This window comes from Schistocerca gregaria, chromosome 2 (genome assembly GCF_023897955.1).
Source record: "Schistocerca gregaria isolate iqSchGreg1 chromosome 2, iqSchGreg1.2, whole genome shotgun sequence".
NCBI lineage: Eukaryota > Metazoa > Arthropoda > Insecta > Orthoptera > Acrididae > Schistocerca > Schistocerca gregaria.
This window is the reverse complement of record NC_064921.1, coordinates 899,461,362-899,466,233: the sequence shown is the minus strand read 5'-3', so window position 1 is coordinate 899,466,233 and position 4,872 is coordinate 899,461,362. Positions and strand designations below refer to the sequence as shown.

Below are 4,872 nucleotides of genomic sequence, written 5' to 3'. Positions count from 1 at the left end.
ATACGTGGAGAGTCTCTGATACCAAAACGAACCTCCTTACAAAGAGAAAACCATTTTATTGCCGTGCTCCATCCAGTGGCATCATTCCCATACAAAGCACAAATGTTTCTGGCTCCCTCCGTTACTCTCTATCGGACTCAAACATATGAATGTGTCGGAAATGTTACCATTTCTCCACTTGGCACTCCATTTTCTAGCGTCCACAGCTCCATTAACTATCTCCAGATAACAAAATGACAATATGTAAATCCTAATAGCAACAGTGTACTAAGAAATAAAAAATGAAAATCCGTGAATAAACCCATAGCACCGGAATACCACCATGCAAAACAACGTATGCCACAACCTGATATATTCTGTGTAGAAGGGGATTATTAAAAAACAGTGTCTTAATGGCCTAAAATTAATTTTTATTTTTAATGATGTTATTTAAGAACTAGTAACGGCCTTGCCGCAGTGGATACACCGGTTCCCGTGAGATCACCGAAGTAAAGCGCTGTCTGGGCGTGGTCAGCACTTGGATGGGTGACCATCTAGGCTGCCATGCGCTGTTGCCATTTTTCGGGGTGCACTCAGCCTCCTGAAGCCAATTGAGGAGCTACTTGACCGAGTAGTAGCGGCTTCGGTCAAGAATACCATCAGAACGACCGGGAGAGCGGTGTGCTGACACCACGCCCTTCCTATCCGCATCCTCCACTGCGTATGACACGGCGGTCGGATGGTCCCGGTAGCCACTCGTGGCCTGACGACGGAGTGATATTTAAGAACTAGTAATATGTGTGTGGGCCATATTTGAACGCAGTAGAGTCGTAATAGGAGATTTTCTGTTCTGAGAGTGTGACGGGCTGGAGATGGAGGTTGGAAGGTGGACACGTGGTACAAGGAGGGGCGCCAGATTGAGACAAAGCACTACCCTCAGTCGTAGGTCTGCGACCTGAAGAGCGAGCTCCTGAGTCACCACTCTCTCTCCCCACTATATCACTAAAAGCAAATGTAATACTTATCATTCTACAGTGCATCTTATGAATCATTGGTCACGCAGCGCAGGCGTGCCTACAGGTTCCCTGAATCAGATGTAGCGTGCGCCCATATGAAACTTCCTGGCAGATTAAAACTATGTACCGGACCGAGACTCTAACTCGGGACCTTTGCCTTTTGCGGGCAAGTACTCTGCCATCTGTGGTACCCAAGCACGACTCAGGACCCGTCCCCACAGCTTCAATTCTGCCAGTACCTCGTCTGCTACCTTCCAAACTTCTGGAGGACACTTGCCCGCGAAAGGCTAAGGTCCAGAGTGTCGGTCCGGTTCGAGTGTCGGTCTGGAATACAGTTTTGATCCGCCAGGAAGTTTCGTGCCTAGAGGGGTTTATTTTTCACAAAGTGCGCTTACAGTGCATGGGCTGGCGGTTTAAGTTCTAATAATACTAATTAGGAAAGCACATATGGACAAATTCACTGCTAGAGGGGAGAACGACTATTTTACTCTGTATAGCTGTTGCACCGTTCTTCGAGGAAATGCGACTTCCCCTACCACGAACGCTGATGGCTATTCTGTTTACAGACATACCTCTTCACAATTTCCAGTCCAGTTCTCTTGTGTGAGTAGACGAAACAACTTCACTGGGCTGCTGTTTATATATTGGAGTTATTTTCAGTTTATTAAGCACTGCTGACTTAGGTAGTTCAGTTAGCTGCTATATAAAAAAGCTCAACATCTGGAGCTCTCAGCTATCTACCGCAGTAGAGAGCCTGCCTATTCGACCTTTTTATGATATTCCTTGACTGGGCTACTAGATGCTGCAGAGATCGACTATGGTCTGTCTACGATCTTATCGATTCAGTTCCCTCACCTTTTGAATGTTTTCTGGTTATATCCACTTGACAGCTGGCCAGAGTGGTCGTAATCGTCAGCGGTGTTCATGGTTTGAAACTCTGCTACAAGTCGTAAGTCTTCACCTGACCTTAAATGTTGGTTCCAAAAGATTTCTGGTAAGTTTTCTGTAGCGGTTCTTCAATTATCGAATAGAACTCTACATAGTCACGCTTCTTTTCCGGTCAGCCATCGCAAAACCGCCCGACCCTTTATCACGCTATTCCAAAGGGTGTATGGGGAGACACCTGGTGGTTTTTCAGAGTACACATTTTGCGTACAAAATTCAAATTTCAGCAACCTTTGAATGATACAATTACGTTAACGCGTTCCTAACGTTCTCTATATGGAGTCTATCTACAAGCGGGCAAACCAGCGAAGTCCCTCTTTTAGATGTGACTGCAGTCACTTAGGAAGAATCGGCTGGAGTCGGGTGACAGTAATGACGGTAATATTATTCCTCACAACAGGAGAAATTGTAAACCGTTCCCCTCGGCAGTTTCAAATTCTGAGAGAAGTTCGCAAGGAAGAGAGAACGTTGCTCTTTTGTGTGAGACATTAGCGGGTCTAAGCGATAGGTTGAAGACATTAGATTTGTGCTTTTTTACAATAGCGTTTCACTGTGCAGACGATGCAGCACTCTTGCATAATAAGCTGGAACATTAAGGAATTAGAGAAACAATTGGAAAGTAGGAAGCAGAAGTTTGTCGTCCAGCGACAACAAGTGGTGAAGATATTTGAATCTGACTTGAGTCATGTGAAGTAGTGAATGCCACAAGGTTCTGTTCTCGGTTCTTTGCTTTATATACAGGGTGTAACGGAAATAAGTGCAGGTGTTTTTAAGTGTGCTACCGTAATATCTACACACGTCACCGTGTTAGATGTTTTATCTCTGTTTTGAAAAGTCAAACTTCACGACCTGATATTTTCTGGATGTTTGTACTGCATTAGTAAGTGGACTATGCCTGTCGGTACAGACCAACTGTTTTGCGTGCATGTGTACACATGTCAGCAGCTCACCTGCTGTCCAGGACAAAATAAACATTAATGGCTTTCTGTTTCCACTTGTACTTGGAGGTACTAACCAATCTAAAAACAAATGACTTGCAATGGTTATAACTGTAAGTCTGCAAATGACGTTAATACTGAAGTTGTTCAGTAAACCATCTTCAGTCACCAACAGAAATAACTGCACTCATATGCGTTACACCCTGTTCTTATGTATTTATTTGGTCACTAAACGTAAAAGATAACACAGAAATGTTTCTCTCTGCAGATGACACCTCATTGTCAAAGACTTGCAGTGTAATATGAGTGATGTAGATGGTAGGGTATTCACTGACATCAGCACATAGCTTTCAGAGGACAGATAAACGCTCAAGTGCAATATAATACAATACATACAATTTCCGATGCGCAAGTCTTGTAAACTCGAAATTATACTGTCCTAAGTGGTCAAATACTCTTAGAGGTTGACCCTTTTATACGAAGGAGAGCTGAAAAGTTATGCCCCCCCCCCCCCCCGAATATTTTATGTGAAAATTCTTAAGACTTTTTAAATAAAACAAACGTTATTAACATCCTATATATTTCTTCTTCTAGTCTACACACGTTTCTCAGTCACCACGGACACATTCCTCTCAACGACCGCCCAATTTGTTGATACCGTCACTTAGTAATGTTTGACGTTGTTGAAAGAGCCGTAACCTCATCTCTGCTTGTACAACTTCATCAACATCAAAGCGAAGTCCTCAAAGGTTGTGATTCAAATTTTAGAAACAGATGAAAATCGGATGGGGTGAAGTCGGGGCTATGTGGAGGACGATCGAGGAGAGTAAAGCCAAGGCGTCGGATTGTTGCAGATATCGCAGCGCTCGTGTGTGGTTGGCATTGTCATGCTAAAGGAGAGGGTGGACGAACTCCTCAAGTTCGAAATTTGATAACAGTACGCTGTTTCTCACAGATCGACGTAGTTACATCACACACCTTCACGTTACGTGCTACAGTTCGGAGCTCTATAGCGGCAGAAGGGGTTCTTCTATGTAGAAATTGAGAGTAAAGATGTAGATGGTTAATAACGTTGGTTTAATTTAAATAGAGTTAAGAGTTTTCATGTGAAAAATTCAGAGGCATTAGTTTTCAACACTCAACTTAGGGTACATTAAAGCACATCAAGTGTCACGCATCAACTATAACCGAAGTATGATTTTGTATCCACACTATAAATAAAAGTTAATGGTTCTTCTTATTTTGTTTCCGTGTTTGTGGTCTAATGCCTTCCCGTCAATCAAGTATTAAGTAGATTTCAATCAGCTTGCACACAAACAACTTCTTAATGAACTGTAGTAGAAATATATCTTCTGGTACCATGGATGTTTATACAGAACTGATGGTAACATTCAGCTACGCTCATGCTCATAAATTAAGGATAATTGCAGAATGTGTTGCCACACAACGTGGCTCTACACAGAACTGGCGCTAACAGCATAGGCACTTAGGGAACACACATGACACAGATCTGTAATTCCACGGTATTGATGATAAGTTGAGAATGCGATCCCGAAACACATGTGCTACAAAACGCCACTGTTCCCTGCTTAAGTATCCCGATATCAATATAGGATATGATTTTCATGCACACGTACACAGGCCGCACAACAGGTTGGCATACTCAGGATAAGGTGGTCGAGCAGTTGGTGTGGTATAGCCTCCCATTCTTGCACCAGTGCCTGTCGGAGCGCCTGAAGTGTGGTAGAGGTTTGAAGACGTGGAGCAATACGTCGACCGAGAGCATCCCAGACGTGCTCGATGGGGTTTAGTTCTGGATAACAGACAGGCTACTCCATTCGCCTGATATCTTCTGTATCAGGGTACTCCTCCACGATGACAGCTCTGCGGGGCCGTGCGTTATCACCCATCAGGAGGAAGGTGCACCCCTGAAAAGGTGGATATACTGGTGCAAAATGACGTCCCAACACACCTCTCCTGATACAGTTCCTTTG

The 4,872-nt window shown here is 43.8% G+C and overlaps 1 pseudogene; it reads left to right on the top strand.

Annotated features, from left to right (window-relative positions):
* The first annotated feature begins 438 nt into the window (after positions 1-438).
* LOC126337448 (5S ribosomal RNA) lies at positions 439-557 on the top strand (annotated as a pseudogene).
* The last annotated feature ends 4,315 nt before the right edge of the window (positions 558-4,872 follow it).